General features: G+C 36.5%; 1 protein-coding gene across 2 annotated transcripts in view; it reads right to left on the bottom strand.

The window, feature by feature from the left end:
• ALDH1A1 (aldehyde dehydrogenase 1 family member A1) overlaps nucleotides 1-6570 on the bottom strand; it is a 392715-nt gene extending 386145 nt beyond the window's left edge. For both annotated transcript variants that reach the window (XM_044265890.1, XM_044265891.1), the window contains exon 1: nucleotides 6245-6570. The gene's annotated coding sequence lies outside the window, so the exon portion shown is untranslated. The remainder of the gene's footprint in view (nucleotides 1-6244) is intronic.
• Nucleotides 6571-17932: the final 11362 nt, after the last annotated feature.

The raw sequence follows: 17932 nt of genomic DNA, 5'->3' as shown, positions 1-17932 counted from the left end.
ATAATGTATCCAAAATTGTATGTCTTACACAATTCATCAAGTGTCAGGGGTTTAATGTGCTTGTGGCTTAACTTGAGCATTATATCACCATATTATAGTATCTAATCTTTTATGCTTTAGGAACCAATGCAGTAATATTTGCCTGTGATGAGTATCTCCATCAAACTGCTAGGGATTTACATTTATTTTGAGATTCTAGCTATTGATCTTACCATATCCTCAGATTTTTGTCCACAAGTGTGAGAAGATATCAGACATAAAGTTGTCCTAAGAAGAGATACTATTATTTCCATTTAGAGATGAGGAGATTATCAGAAATGTTAAGTCATCTGAAAAGTGGCACATAGTAAGTAGGTGACTTTCCTGGGACTCGCTACCCCGTCTCCTTAGCTCTAATCTCAAGTTTTGTGTCTAGACACAATGAATCTGGAAACATAACAAAGCGGACTTCTCATGACTTCCAGACATTTATAAATCTATGGTTTAACAAGAAATGTTAACAACTTTCCTAAGAACTTACATTTATATAGAGAAAAGTTTGCCCGCATTGCTGTGCTTTCATTCATCTCCATCTCTTCAGTCAGGAATTTCCTCAGACTCCATGATTCAAACACCCAAGGTTTAACCATGGGGTAAATTTTTGACAGTCTCTACAGTGTTAAAAAGTATTCACAAATACTCGTAAGTTTTTGACCTAGTTAAAGTCTCATAACTAACTTAACTAGTTTTGAAATGTTCTCTTTTTTCTGTTACAAAACAGCCTATTCAGCATTAGGCCATTCCTCACACTCGCCATGTCTGTCAATTTTCTTCCAGTTTCCTGTCAGACTGCCATTTCCCTCCAGCCTCGATCAGGCTGCCCCTGTGCTGCACAGAAATGGCCTAAAATTCTTAGCTGACAGCACCCTTAAATGGCCAGGTACATATATTTTTCCTCGTTGTAGCTATAGCAAAAATATCCAAAGTATATAAAACTTATTTTAACAAAAAAATGTGAAATTTATATCAAATCATTTTTGTCACAATACTCAATTTCTGTGTTTAAAAAATATATATGTATCTACCATTATTATAACTTTAATGACAACCCTTCTTTCTTTGCCAGGTTAGGACTTTTAGTAGAGGTAAAATATTGAAAGATTGAGTTCTTATTTTACTTTATTTCCCAAACTTCTCTAATTTTTAGAACAATTTGGAACATATAATAAGCATACAGATGCCTAAGGTTTATGCTTCATGCCTAGAGTTGTTCATGGACCAGGGTTAGGTGGGAGCCTAGGAATCTGCATTTTTTAAAAAAAAGACCACTTGATTCTGACGTTAGGCCTAATTTGGGATTATCACAGGTCTAAATGCTCCACCATTTACATTTTGAATTCCTTGAAGGCAATAAATATACCTTTGTCAACTAAAGAATGTTCTAAAACTTAAATATGCACATGAGTCATCTGAGGATAGTGTTAAAATATAGATTCTGATTCAGTAGCTTTGGGGCCGGGTCCGAGATTCTGCATTTTGAAAAGCCTCCCAGTTGATGTTGGTTTTATTGTTCCATGGAACACAATTTGAGTAGCTCTCAAGACTACGTGATTTTTAGAATCACCTGGAGATTAAAGTATAGACAGATATAAAAAATATTTATATATACATATATATATAGATAGATAGATATCTCCCCATACCTGAATGTTACCCCAGGTCAGGAGAGGTCAGGATATAAGTATATATTAAAAGATCTACAGGTGATTCTAATGTGTAGCCAGGGTTCAAATGTTTCTTCCATACCCCTCCCCAATCTACTTATAAAGCAATAGATAATTATATAACATGTATTCTTGAAAATACCATAAGAGGGGGAGAAAGAAAGTGAGAACAAACAGGACATTATTTACAGTGAAAACTAATTAATGCTATCATTTCTTCCCGTCACCAGAGTATTTCATTATTTTGAAATTTGTAGTGACACAGGTAATGCTGAACATTGTCACTGTACATTTTATTTTTCACAGGATCATTCCCAAAGCCATATTAACTCATATTTAAACTGATATTTTTCTTTTTTTTTTTTTCTAAAGATTTTATCTATTTATCAGAGAGAGAGAGGGGGAGAAAGCAAGCACAGGCAGACAGAATGGCAGGCAGAGGCAGAGGGAGAAGCAGGCTCCCTGCTAAGCAAGGAGCCCGATGTGGGACTCGATCCCAGGACGCTGGGACCATGACCTGAGCCAAAGGCAGCTGCCCAACCAACTGAGCCACCCAGGCGTCCCTAAACTGATATTTTTGTAGCTATTATTTACCACTGGTATCCAAAAATAGCAGTTTTACTTTTTTTTAAAATTTCTGTTCAAAAATAAGTTCTCAAAAAGCAATTCTGAATTCAGTTTCTCATTGTGAGAGTAACTGGTCCTAGACATGCCCTCCTACCACAAACAAGTAGAAAACTACATAAAATATAGGAAAGGCTGTTTTCAGACATTGGAAACAGGCAGCCCAGGGCTGTTATCTATGACAAAAGAAAATGAACAGGATGGGCACCATGATTTCCCCAGTCTTCTGCCTAGAGGCATATTGTGGATCATGACCCAAGAAGGGGCTCTCAAAGCAGAGCACACCAGTCTTGCTAAAATGAGATGACAGAACTCAGAGCTTAGGGAGGTTAAGGTGGCTGGAATTTGTGGGACAGACTAGTAAAAGGGAAGAGATCTACACAGAGAAGTAGTACCAGTAATCTTTGTAGGATTCACAATGAGTCTAAAGCTGAATATTAATCTACACAGCCATGGAACCAAAACTGATCTGGTTGGCAAAGGACCACCAAGCATGTATAATTAGCAGAGCCAACATAAGTCTTGGGAATACACAAGTTATAACAAGGCAGATTGGAGGCATCTTGTTGAATACTCAGAGGATCTGGTATAGACTCCTGAAGAGTAATGTTTCAGCAGCAGGAGTAAAGAGGCCCTAGAGTAAAGCTACAATGGAACAACGACCACACAGTAAAAACAGGCCTCAAACAACGAAACAGTGTCAGCATTTCTTCCTCAAAAATATCAAGCGGATCCAAAATTACTTCAGTACCTGCTAAATAAATGTCAATATTCTTTGAAAGAAAGCAAGACACTCTAGACAGGCAGTAATGTAATATTACAATGTCTAGCATCCAATACAAATCACTAAGAAGGCAAAGAGAACAGGACCCATTATCAGGAGAAAAAAAATTAAAAACATAAAAATAAATGCATGAGTGACAGAAATCATGGATTTATCGTGAACATAAATGAAGAGCTAACTCATATATTTAAACTCACATTTTAGAATTTAAAAGTAAAGGTGGGCACACAAAGTATGTGCTAGGGTGTGATACCTGAAATAACAAATTTGTTGCTAATTCCCTTTTATCTGAGTTATATGTAGCAATGCTAATCTATTTATGGTTAATAAGTATCACTGTATAACTTGTTAGAAAATAAATTTTGGTAAGATAGATGTTACTAAGAAATAGAGAGTAGCATCTGTGACAGAAGATAAACACAACTTGTATTTATTTCTTACTGGCTGAGATCAATCTTCTACCATGATATTTATTATTTCAAGATATGTTAATTCAAGGTATGTTGTCATATCCTTAATTACTTCCTGACTAAAGTAACTGGAAAATTAATTTTATGAAGATTTCTCTTAAACAGAGTAAGTTAGCATTCCTAAAAACAGGACATAAAAAATATATTAAAACCTAACATTCAATTATGAAACTTTATCAAGTCTTTATTATAGGTTATAATTAATCAAACAATTGTTACTGGCAGCTAGAAATTGTTGCTGAAGTTTTTGTAGCAAGTGTTTTCATTTATCAAAGGATGTTCATATTCATTTCTCTTGAATATCTATCTTTTTGTTTATTTTAAAATGCCTATCTAATAGCAATTTGGCATTCCTCTGTTTTCCCTCTTCACATAAAGAGAATTCCTGTGTGGTTAATAATTATTAAGAATAAAAGAACTTAGGGAGGCCAGAGATGCTCAAAGTTGGGGCTACTGATGGCTAGCAGAGATGTACTAACAGAATATGTTCTCCTTCCTTATTGCCAAACATGATTTCTCAGTCTCTAACCATGCCTGCTCATTTGCCCTCCCTCAACATTACTTATTTTTCCATTCCCACATCCTTTCTCTTTGGCATCTTATCTATTCCCCTAATTATAAGTGCTATCTGTTGATATCTTCCTAATCTGTATCTTCAAAATAGGCTTTTATTCTCATTTTCAGACTTATACAATTTAATGTGAAGCAGATAAAATGTCTCTGTCACCTGCAATTTAATGTCCTGTTCTCAACCTATCATTTTTTTTACTGAAATTCCTTCTTTCCACACTCACTTCCTTCTTTGCACGTAGGTAACATTGACCCAAGAATCTTCCAATATCCATGCCTAATATCCATAATAAGACCACATAGTTTCTCTTACTGACCACATTCTCTCACTGATCACTTCTTGAGTTTGCTTGACTGTATATCCTAAAAATATTTGTTCCTACTTTTTACAACTTTGGGTTAGCCTCTCATTATCATTTGCATCGACTAAAGGATTTCTCAACTTGGCACTACTGACAAATTGAGCTGAATAATTCCTGGTAATGGCAGGCTGTACTAGGCATGGTAGTATTTTTAGATACATCCCTGGCCTCTACCAAATGGATACTGGTAGAAGCATCCCTTCTCCCTAGTCATGAAAAACCAAAATATCTCTTGATGTGGGTAACCATCCCCAGTAGGGGAAAACTGTCTCCCACTGAGAACCACCAGACCAATATCACCACATCCTCCCTTGCTCTTCTGTTTATTAGCCTCAGCTTTCTCCAATTCATCTTCTATGAAAGAAGATTTTCCAAAATTAACTTATGACCAAAATTCCCTATTTAAAATCCTTCAGTGATTCCCCATTGCCTAAAGAAAAAGTAAAAATTCTTTCAAGCCATTTATTGCCTCACTGGTCCATTTCCTTTTGGCCTAAGGATATTTCTGAAGGAGACAAGGATTAACTCCCAAAAGCTCTGTATTTCATATTCACGTGACAGACAGTCACATTCTAACACTCTCTATGCCGAGGTTTATTTAACCTTATCTGTTAGGTATTTTTGACTAATTCAGAAGGCTATTTAATTTCCCCAATTCTATCTCTTCTTGATATCTTGCATTTCTATGTAGTTGGACCAAACAGAAATCCTTGGCTGAGTGAGAAGGTGGCACATTCATTTTAATTATTGTTAATGAAGAAGCTTACTTAGAAGAAGGAAGTCAAAACATAAGCTGTGAGCTGTTGATGTTAATTCCTACTCTTCTTCCCAAAGAATGTTGAGAAAACAGAGGAACAAAAACAACCGCCTACAGAAAGAACAGCATATATGGCAATGCACAATTCAGAAGCCTCTGCTTCTGAAATGCCAGAGCAATAATCTGACCTATTGTTAGAAATCTAGCAAGTACATTTTTCATTGTTTCCCAGTGGGACTTTACGCCCACCAGTATTGATTGTGAGAGTTCCAAACTTCTATTGGACTCTTCTTGTCTCTTAGTTGATAATTATTTCAGCCCAATAATGAGACAATTTGGAATTGTGAAAATAAATTGATGCAGGCTGGGTCAAACTGTCTGATACCTGGACAAACCTCATTTGAGTTGGGCTCTCATTTGATGGCAGAGCATAAAATCCTGTCACTACAGATATTTAGGCAAGATTTTTTACATTATGCATTTCTACCTCATTTTGGAAAGCACTGTTTTAATTTTTAAAGAAATATGATACTTCCAGCTTAAGGACTTAAAATGGCTAACTGAATGAAAGCTAGAGTTTATATGAATATGCACATAAAGTGGTGTGAAGCCAGATTCAAGGTAGATGGAAAGAAGGAACACATATTGGCAACAGGAGTATGCAGAGGAATGAAAATGGGATGTCACTAGGCCCTGGTAGAATTTTACTTCTTCGAGATAGAAACGAGTATGGATTGTTTTGTTTCAGCATCCACAAAAAGCTCCCAGCAAACCAGCTCTGGTTCCTCAGTTCCTGGCAACTTCATTTACAACTTTTATTGGTATAACGTAGTGCTTAAAAAGTTGGGCCTTGAAGTCAGACTCAAGTTCCAGCTCCATAACCTGCTGGCTATGTGTTGTGTGGTAAGTCCCTCAACTTGGCGGCATGTTGGTTTTCTCATCCGAAATGTTGGGTGGATAATAATGCCACTTACCTCATGAGGATGTGATACTGAGTCATTAATCCATGTAAAAGGCTTAGAAAAAGGCTTGGCCTGCAGCAGCCATCGGTAAGTGTTGTCTGTGATTAGCCAGTACAGTCTCATGAATCTGAAAATGAAGACAGAGACAAAAGCAGGTAGCACCTCAGGAGTCTCTCTCTGATGTCCAAGGCGAACACTACCTAACAGAAGCTGCAACAACTTCTTTAAAGAATTGTTCCCTTTCCATCTGTTTCATCTTTTTTTAAGCCTCTGTTTCATCTTCATGTGAAAAGTTCTAGTGCTCAGTTCCTTCCCAGTTTACCTTATGGTTATGGTGTATTTAACACTTGGCCTAAGTTTAGAGTTTAGAGGAAGTAAAACTGGTTACAGCTTTTAATTTTTAAAAGTCTTATGTGATGGCTTTCAAATATGACTACTCATTAACATGTCCAAGTTGTTCCAGAAAAGCCTGGCCAAAAGAGCGTGAATTTGTCTGCTATGTTAGCTAGTTATTAACAGATAATTTCTCCCTTTGCTGTTTTCATTTTGTTTTGTTCTAACTCATCTCTTGCTCTCTTTTCCTATCACAAGATAACACCTTGTTCTTTTTCACTAATTTCACATTTTGTAATGCTCATCAGGTTAAGTGTTATCCACAGAATTTGGAAGCTCCTGTCTGATGTCCTAAAGACTTGAGGAGAAAGCAACTATGGGAAATCTTACTGTTGTTCTTATTAACAATAGCAGTAATAGAACACTGCAGCTGTGACAGAATTGAAAGGAAATGCATCCAAGTGCTGCTGCAGACATTTTCAGGTTGACAAAGAAAAAGCTTAAAAATATGCCTCATCCTGTATTTTGGCCAAACCTAACCTGTCTCTTGATTTATGTTAATAATGTCTGAAAAATCCAATCCCCAAGGCCTTGGTCTTTTCATCCTCTCATTTAGAACTCATTCTTTTGCACTGGCTAGTAATTACTGGCCAATGTCCTAACCACCCAGCTGTGATCCGACAATGTTACCTAGCTTTTGCGTTCCCATCTTCTGCTGAGGTGAGCACTCTTTCCTGCTGCTTAGTGACCATTAAATCACCCAGCAAAGGCACAGATACCCTGCATCTTAGTGCAGAAAGAGCTGGTGGTGTAAGGCTTTTTTTTTTCCCCCCACAATGCAAGTAAACCATATATGAATAGGAAATGAGTTAAACTTCTCCGGATGTTTATTTCTCTAGACTGAACTTAAAGGTCCAGATCAGATGGCCAGGTAAGACATCTACAGATTCTTCTACATAATGCTCCAAATGAGTGCCAAATGGCTAAGGGCAGAGGTTTCATTTTCCTTAAAAACAATTCTCAGCGTTAAAAAGCCAAATGCGTGTCACTTTAAGATCACTTATTGGAGAGTTTGAAGTTCTGTCTTTGAATTGACACTGTCCCTTTATTCCACCATCTACAACTTGTACACACAGGGATGGTCAATACTTCGGAGAGAACAAATGGTTGAAGTTCAGCATAACCTACTGACAACAAAAATAGTTATAGAGTAGTACCAAAAGTGTGATTTTTAAAGGCCCGATTTCCTTGCTTAATTTATAATTCCTTATCATCTCTAAACTCTCTTCATAGAAAAAGTTAGGTTCTCAGCTAGCCACAAGATTGGGAATTTAAATGAATGATTAAGTTCATACAGAGCAAGATATAAATATCTAAAATAAGGCTTAGGAGTCCACATTTTCGGTCAGGTCAAGACAGCTAACTCCCCATCATGAAATAAAGTCTTAGAACCAGCAGATATTGTCATTTTTGACATATCTGTCGAAGAGAAGTTTTGAGTAAGAAGAACTTTAGATTTTACTTTGTTAAAAAAAAATCATAAAGGGACCGAGATACTTCCCAGATCTAAAGAATTTATCTGCCCTATGACTCTGGAAGCCTTGAATTTAATATATTAATGTTCATTACAAACATCAAAGGCCATAGTATAAGAATGAGAAAGTGGACTATCCATGTATCTAAAGAATGAAAGTTATTTTAAGTGACAGTCATTTATTGTTATTTTCCAAGAAACTGTTCAGCTATTTCAATTTGCATATAGTGTTGATGGGGAAATTAAATTGTTTTAGCATCAACCTAGGTGGAATGGGGTTCCTGGCTCTTTAAGAGCTTCACCGTCCAATATAGTGCCGGTAGCTGTGTATGGCTATTGAGCACTTAAAATATTGCTGGTCTATTGACAGATGCATTGTTAAGTATAAAGTAGACATAGGATCTCAAAGGCTTAGTATAAATATGTCAACTTAATCATGAATAACTTTATTTTTGTACTATGCTAAAACAATACCTGGAAGATAACAGGTTAAAGAAAATGTTACTATAATTAATTTCATCTATGTCTCTAAATTTTTAGGCAAAAGTTAATAGTTTAAAAAATAAAATTTTGAACTGTATCCATAGCCACATTCCATTTCTATTGGATTGTGTTGCTTCAGAGACCTAGATATTACGAAGCAGATAGGGTGCCAGAGGAAAGATGAGGGCACCCTTCAGTCTGTATCCAAATTCATCCCATTTCAGATTATTCTGGAATCAGAGCAGTGTGGAGAGAGAACTACAGATAGGAGCAGAAAGATAAGTTTTCACAAGGCACTCTGAGGACACAGTCATCCCTACTTGGGAACTAAACTTTTGGGAATGCAAAACAAAAGGCAAAATGGGAGTGAAGAGTATTTTCTCACATCACTTTGGGGCAACTGAACATGACTTCTTTCCATCTTGATCTGTACAGCAATGGGGAGAGTCCTTAGGATATGGCAATGCCCCCAGATGCCTGCGGAAAGACAGCCAGTGCCAGTCAGACATAACAGAATCCAGGATATAGGGGCAAAGAAGGAGCAACACCTAGGGGAGCAGACTTTTTGCAAACATATGAGAGCCTGCAGAAGAACATCAAACTGTGGTGGGCTGCAGAAGTGATTTGGGAAGATGTTATCAAGAGCCAGATTCCTATTGCCATTTTTTCTTTCCAGTTACACCTGTAAACTAGTGAAGACTGGAGAAAATTGCATTCCTCAGACTTATTCTTAGTGTCAGAAGTTAGGGGGAAATAGATTTAAATTTTAATCACCACCCGCTTATAATTGCTTTTATTTTTTTTTTAAAGATTTTATTTATTCATTTGACAGACAAAGATCACAAGTAGGCAGAGAGGCAGGCAGAGAGAGAGAGAAAGGAGGAAGCAGGCTCCCTGCCGAACAGAGAGCCTGATTCAGGGCTTGATCCCAGGACCCTGAGATCATAACCCAAGCTGAAGGCAGAGGATTAACCCACTGAGCCACCTAGGCGCCCCTATAATTGCTTTTAAACAATATATATTTTTTTCAATTATCATTGTTTTTTAGGGCTACTAGAAACAACTCTTACTTCTGGAATACATTCATTTTTTGCCCCCAACTACTAAAGTTTTATATTTGTATAAGCATTTGGATAAATCCATTTCTCCCTGTGGATTTATTCTACTTCATTTTGTTCTTAGAGCCTAGGGGTCGTGAGTAAACTTTTTGTTGATTTTTGTTTGTGTAAGACTTGATTTTTGAAATAAATTCCTTATACTAGAATATTCATGGTGGTTCTGCTTCCATGTTGGGAGCCTAACTGATGCAAATAGCTCAGTGAAAAAACCACTCTGGCCACCTCCTCCAAATGCTGCCTTTCTGAATAGAAGGGAAATACCAGCTGGAAGTAATTTCTCTGTGGGTATGGTAGGGAAGACTTGGAAAGTGGGGATTGGGTCTTATTTTTGCTAGTCCTCTTAATCTAGAGATAGGTGATTGATTCTGTTTCCGTGAGAACATTTAAAACCTTCAGCTATGGATAACTATTTAGAAGCCACCACAGGAAACTATTAATTCAAGAACAGAAGTAAGAATTCTACTGAACTGAACCACAAAGGTAAGTCAACAAATTTACTGAAAAATAAAGGTTGTCTAGTGTGTTTTTCTCACTTTTTCTGTTGTTTACTTCATCATGTTTATTTGAAAATTGACTTCTATATGACAATCCATTCTGTCAAGTTTATTGTTAAAAGAGTAAGAATGATTAATGACTCTATGAAATTATGGATTCCTATTGTTACTAGGCTGATACAGTAAGCCCCAACTAAATCTTGTAATGTATGACACATACATATGTGGCATTCTTTGGGATATAAGTAATTGTATAAGTGCTGATGCTGTGAAGTTTGCTTTCTAGACAAAATCAACATCAGCTTAAAAAACAAATAATAAGGTAAATAGTTTGAATTTAGCTAAGGGTTTTCTCCCAACAAAAAACAAACAAAAGTAACTATTTCTTCTATATAAAACTAAGTAAGATGGACCAATTTGAATTGGGGAGCACAATCTGATTTACAGCAAAATCACCGATCTTTTTAAATTAATGCAATTATATCACTTTGATTTATCTTCTATTGACAAGAAATAGTTACTCCACAATCTTCTAAACTTTTGAATAGGTACTTTGTAAGGATGGAGATATATATATATGTAGTGCCCATTATTCATATTTCAATGTTAATTATATATATATATATATCATATAAATCCCTTACTGTGTATCTGATACTGGGCTAAGTTTCAAATCAAAGAGATGGGTAATATTATCCTGATTTCACAAATGAGTAAATGAAAGGACAAATAATGTAAATAGTTTATCTAAGGTGACATGACTCATGTAAGAAGCAGTCAGAATTTGAATGCAGGCAAGTTAGCTCTTAAATTCTATACGATTCCAGCAGGTTCCATTGAGTTTGGAGATCAGCATCTCTAGCTGAGTTTGTTTCCAGTCATTTGTAAGAGTTCCCCAGCAACTGACTCTTCAATTGTATACAATCAAAGGAGGACTGTCAATCCAGGTAATCTTTCTCCTTCTCTAAGACAAAATGATGGTCCAATGCGCTCTCTTCCAGGAATACAACTCTTGAGCAGAGGGCAACAAGTCAGGGAAGTGACTGAATCTGAGCTATGTCCATGGTAATTCCTTGAAAGAAATCCTCCATTAGCTCCCCAGACCCATCATCCCGAGGGTGTGTTCCTGATTCATCTTCCATGGGGAGTCATTTTTCAGCTTCTCCTTTAGTATTGCTTACTCTTTCATATATTCATTTTATCCTTTTGTTTGCTTGCTTTGCCATATTTTTAATTACAGTTGCTTTTAGTCAATGAAGAATTCTGAGAGGTGTGAGTGAGTAATTTTGGATATTCCAGAATAATTGTAATCTAAACATTCTGTTCTGCTGGTTTCCTAAGTACCTGAAAATCTAGATATTCTAATTTCAACAGCTGGATATCCAAATTGTATTTCTAATATCATGTTGTGCATAAAGAACCAGGGCAGTCACTGCACTTTGTTAGAATGTTTTTTTTGTTTTGTTTTGTTTTGGAAAATGTGGTCATTCTGAATAGATTGCCCTTGAATCATGAGTAACCACAGATTAATTGTGTTCTTCCAGTTTATTGAGCTTCATGAACTTTGAGTGTGTGTGTGTGTGTGTTGGGGGGGGTAAGTTTCCTTTATTGATTCCAGCTCCAAAATTCTATTCCTGTCACCTGTCCTACCTTTCACATCTAAGGATTCTACAATAATTGACTTTTTTAGCATTATTTCAAAGTTGAGATACAATTCACAAATCTTTACATAGTATTTACCCTTTTGAAGTGTACAATTCAGTGTTTTGTTTTGTTTTTTAAGTATCACAAGGTTGTCCAACAGTCACCATTAATTATCTAATTCCAGAACATTTTCATTACTCCAAAAAGAAATCCTATTCCCATTAGCAGTTACTTCCCAGAATCCTTTCCCCTTAGCTCCAGGAAATTACTAATTTATATTCAATTAATTTATATTGTTAAAATATCCTAAAAGTATTCCCTTTATAAGATTAACTTTTATTCACTTAACCTATATCCAATGTTTAACATTGTCTACTTTTATATGCTGACTTTTAAAGTAAAAACAAAAAATGTACTTGTGTCCTATTAGCTATTGAGAGAAAATAGCTACAAGACATTTAACTCTGTAAGTTTTCCAGAATCTCTTAATTCTCTTTTAAACTATTACTTTATTTCTGAGTCTGAGAGCTTACATAATATTACACTTATATTTTATCTGGATCTAGGCAAATAAAAAAAGGCAATAGATTGAAAGATTATGCAAAGTCAGATTCCATAATCTTCCCCAGAATCATTTGTCCTTTTACAGCTTCTAATCACACAATTCCTTGACCTAAAATAAGTAAGAAAAATCTCATCTTTAGTTAAACAACTTGAAGGAAATTTAAATTCTTTTGAATATATACTTTTCCTCAAGGTCTTCCTAAAGTCATGTCTGAAAAAAAAAAAAACAGTTTTTCCTATCACGTGTTTAGCACTGAAGATGCACTTAAGAACTACAATTTAGGGGTGCCCGGGCGTCACAGTCCGTTAAGTGTCTGACTCCCGGTTTTGGCTCAGGTCTTAATCTTAGGGTCTGGAGATGGAGCCCCACTAGGGCTCTGAACTCAGTAGGGAGTCTGCTTGAGATCCTCTCTCTCCCCCTCTGTCCCTCCCTCTGCTTCTGCTCTCTCTCTCAAATAAATAAACAAATCTTAAAAAAAAACCCTGTAACTTAATGATGTATATTTACCCAAGTAAAGATATTAAGTTATAATTAATATTTTAATCTGTCTTATTCCAGAAATGATTTTAAGTAGCCATATTTTTGAAGTTAGCAATTTTTACTTCAGGATCTACTGTTCTTAGGCAATATTATCAACTCTAGCTTCCAGAGCACCTCCACGTTCTTGGGAAGTGAAAAGCCTCCTGGTGAAGAACTCAGGCTCTGGAGTCAGACTGCTTGGACTCAGATCCTACCCCTATTCTTACTAGCCATGTGAACACAGGCAAGTCACTTAACCTCTTTGTGCCTCTTTTCTTATACTTGACATGGGAATAACATAACCTACCTCAAAAACTTTTTATCAGTAGATGAGACAATAAAAATAAGTGCTTAAAATAGTGAGTGATATATTCCATGGGCTCATTTAAGGTTGGCAGTTGGTATAAATTGAAACGATCCTTCCTCACCTCAACAAATTCATTATTGAGACAGCTCCAGTTTGGAATACATCCAAGCAGAACCCCCAGGAAAGGTTAAGAAATTGTAATCATGGTACTAACAGAAACCGCGGAACAGGTCTGTGCCAGCATGTGGCTGTATCCTTTACTTGTTTTTGTTTCTAATTTCTCAGCAACCCTGTAAACTAAGTGGTATTTTCATTTTACACATGAATAAGCCACATTTCAGACTGACTAATTAACCTGCTCATGGTTTTCAAATTCTTTACATTTTCTTTCCAAAAATTTGCTACTTAAAATGATACCCAGCGACTACATGAGAATTCCAGAAGCCCAAATAAACACATTTTCTGGAGCTTCTGGAATGTTACTCTTCAGGTATCTCAGGTTCTAACTTTGTTATTTGGCCTTGCCATATCTTCCTTTCAGGGAAGCTTAATTACAGTATTAGAGAAATATGTGTAGCAAACATACAAAGAATAGAGAATAATCATGGGAAGAATTCATCTGAGTGAGCAGTGCTGATGTTTTCAGGAATCTGTCATGAGGGCAGTGGTAGGGTTATTAAGAACTGAATGAAAGATCCCTCCTTCAAAATTTTAACTCTATTTCCACAGATGGAGAAGATGGACTTCATGAAGAACCAAACATGTCCCAGAGGTTGCTTCTATTAAGATGAAGGTAGTCATTGAGGTACCTGGGTGGCACAGTAGGTTAATAAGTGTCTGACTCTTGAGGTCACACTCTCAGGGGATTGAGATGAAGCCCTCGGTCAGGGAGCTTAAGATTCTCTCTTTCCCTCTCCCTATGCCCCATCTCCTACCCCTACAGCTCCCCCACCGCTCATGCTCTCTCAAAAAAATCCCTCCCCAACAAAGACAAACAAACAAACACACAAACAAAATGATAAAGGCAGTCTTTGAAGCTCCCCTGGGGGAATCACATAAATTCATCTCACATGGGTCCACCTGTGCAATCTGACAGGGGAAGGGTGAATCCACTGAGGTCCACATATGTCTACAGGGGACAAACTCTCCAGGATAAGTATCACATAGCATCCTAAAGTGGGGATTTTACCAAATAAAAGCTATTGAAAGCAATATTTTATATATAAATTTTTAAGGGGCATTTTTATATTAAACCATAAATGCCATCAGGGTCCCACCATGAAATGGAAGTCTTAATCTAAAGTATTTAAACAATTACCAAAGGGATGGTTTACAGAGACATAAGCAGAACAATAAAGACTGTTAAAGCACCCAAGAACTAGCAACAATCAGCAACCATTAGCAAATTCAAAGGACTGACTTATTCTTCATTCATCTTCAAATCCCTAGTGTCTGGCATAGTAACTGTCAATAGTGTTGTGACCATCATCACAATAGCTATGAATTAATGATAGCTTCTCTGGTGCTGGCCACGAAGCTGGGGTGTGCACACCACTTTATACACTCTCAGCCACTTTGTGATTTGGCAACTATTGACTATATTTTACAAGACGGACAATGAAATTCAAGACTCAAAGAAATGGCAGAAAATGACACGGGTAAGATTTGCAAAATTAAAAAAGCATGCTGGACTGACTCAACATACCATGCTATATCCTAGTTACACAGTAAGTGAAGACCCATTTTAGACATCAAACAAAAGATTCCTATTGCATTTACTATTAAATTTCTCCTACTCCAAAAAAATAGCCCATAGTTTTCCATCTATACTCCAGGGAATAGTTAGTAATATACAACTCTAATTTTCCTGGCATTTTGGCAGAAAATTGTTCATGTTTTGTCTCCTACACAGATCACAAACTCCTCAAAGGCAGATTCCCTTGTGTTGTACAGCTTTCTATCTCTCAGAGACTCTCCTACTTTCTAAATACCAGGTCTTTCTTATTTATACCTACATTCTTCCTATGCTTTTTTCTGTAGTATTTGGCATGGTACAAGCCCACCTCTCACAGAGTTCCTATTATAATTAGGTTCTAGAGCAGCCACTGTTATATCCTAAATGTACAATGCAACTTATGTTTAGTTTTCAAATCAAAATTAATTTTGTTTTCCCACTGTCTTTACCTCCTTTGAAAAATTTGAAGATGCCCAACATGAGCTTTGCAAAATTAGAGTTAGCAATTATTTCTCAGGAGGACAAATACTGGACCTGTCTGACTCATGTCTCTTTTATAATGATAGTTACCATCATATGGATTCCTAGAAGTGCTTCTGACCTTGGTAGATGAAAGTGAGAGAAGGAATCCTCAGTTTGCTGACTAGTTTGCCTGACCTTGAAATCAATGAGGGAGATTTGTTCAGGACAATCTTGCAAACTGCTTAGCAAAGCACTGAAACCTCTGCAACTTGGGCCAAATTTGATGCAAAGTTTTCCAGCCTCTTTTCCTATCACTCTGAGCACCCATGCACTATGAACTCCAGCTGCAGAGAGTGGCCAGGGAATGCTGAACTCTTACCAGTCTCCTCACTTTTCATTGCTGACTTCCCTCTCCCTGGAATGCTTCGCCTCATGTGGGACTCCAGCAGAGCATGCCGCTATATTTGGCCATAGAGTCTACTGGTAAAGAGTACATGTTCTGAAAACAACCCTGTTGCTCCAGTTCTAGCATGTCTTTGACTAGCTATCTGACCTTGAGCTTGGCAATTAACCACTTTGAGTATTAGTTTCTGTATCTCTAACACAAGAAGAATACCATTCACCTCAACACAGCTGTTGTAAGGATTAAAATAAGATATAAAAATAAAATGCTAAGCACAATGCCCAACACATAGTAAATGCCCAACAAGTAGTAGTTACTGTATCTTTTATCCAGATTAAGTATTTTCTTTCTAGGGAGCCCAGACGAGATTACCCACTTTTCTTTTCCTCTCTTAGCATATTTTTGACACCATCATGATGGCACTTTTTTTCTCTGTGTTACAATTAGTTATGTCTGTATTCCATTATCAGAACATGGGTTTTTAGCTCCTTTAGATCTAAGCTTCATGTGTACTTATTAAGTATTGGAATGAAAGAAATGAATAAATGATGAATGGATGCTAAGATACAAAATGCTCTTATATGAAGCCACTGATTATTCTAAAGTGACCAAATTACTTCAAAGTGAGTAATTTAGGTAATAAGAGACTCTGTCTTAGGATATATATCTTAGGATATGCCCTATAAGAACTAGTCAATAAAAAGGCTTGGTAATATGATCTTTATGATTCACTTAATCAATCATTCATCTCCTTCTGAAGTGGAGAAGTGGAGAATCCTTCTCTCATTTCTATATTTCAACAATAATGAGAAAACAAACCAGTCCCCAGGATTTATGCCCAATACTGTTAAAGTGGTGTACATTTTGCAATTCTTAATTAATTTGTGGCAAACACATAGCAGTCTCCATGGCCAGCTTCATCTGCATACAGCAGCATAATCATTTTTTTTTCTTATAGTAAAGATTTTTTATGAGTCATAAGTCTTCTCCAGAGGGTGTGGTTATCATCTGATAATCACACCCTTGGGAGATTAAAAACACTTATCTTTGGATCATGACTTGCAATGCCCCAGGGGTGTGATTATCTCAGGAAACTCACACTCTCTGTCATGCCTAATTGCTTAATTATTATAGTGGCGAGTTCACACTACCAAACAGGAGCTAAAGTTGTGTCAGCATTTCCAGTATAAATTCCTTTTCCAAGAGTATAATTCAGCCATTAAAAAAAAAAAAAACAACTATGTTCTGTTGAAGCCCTGCACTACAGGTCTTATTCAAAGAAATATATTTCTTCAGTATATTATTTTTATCTCAAAAATTGGGTCCCTTTCCCCCTAGTGAGTTGACCAAAGAAATAGTGTTAATTAAGTGACTTTAAATCACATATTTTTTCGGACACCTGGGAAAATAATATACATTCTAAAAGCATAAATACAATTTCATCTATCTAAACAGCAAGAAACGCCTCATGCAATTTCTACTTTCCTGGGAAAAAAACTTTTTAGAATCATTCATAAAATATTTTTTTCTTTGTTAAGTAGAACAAAATAAACCATAGTTGAAAAAGGCCACATATACATTTCAAACCTCGGCTAAATATTTTCTTAGGTCCGAGATTGCTAACTTACTACAGAGGATTGAGTAAAGAGCAATTAGGAAGAAGATGGGAAGCAAGGAGAGGTAGCCAAAACACTCCCTACCTGCTTTTAATAAGTCCCCTAAATCACATTGGTGTCTCGAAGGTGACAAATACCTTAAAGCCTGGAAGAGGCTGATTCATGTGGATCAAATTCGCAAGAGATCAAAACTTACAAGCCCCTCTGCTATCTCCGCGAATGTGTTCAGGTACAGGACATGTATTAAAACCATTAGCCGTAATTCATCTGAAGTAACACCTTCTCAATAATAGCATTCCTAAAATACTAATAAATATTTCCCCATAAGCACAAAATTGGATAAAGGAGAAGAACTGTTCAGTAGTATTTCATATAGAATGTGCTGTGGGCTCTACACTTGTTCCTCGCATCAGAAGATACCCTTCTGTTACTGACAGTTAATGAAACTGGATGCAGGATCATTTCTGCGGGCAGTATATGAAAATAT

The sequence above is a fragment of the Neovison vison genome, chromosome 9, assembly GCF_020171115.1.
Source record: "Neovison vison isolate M4711 chromosome 9, ASM_NN_V1, whole genome shotgun sequence".
Taxonomy (NCBI): Eukaryota; Metazoa; Chordata; class Mammalia; order Carnivora; family Mustelidae; genus Neogale; species Neogale vison.
The sequence above is the reverse complement of the archived record's forward strand: the minus strand, read 5'-3'. Positions and strand labels throughout refer to the sequence as shown.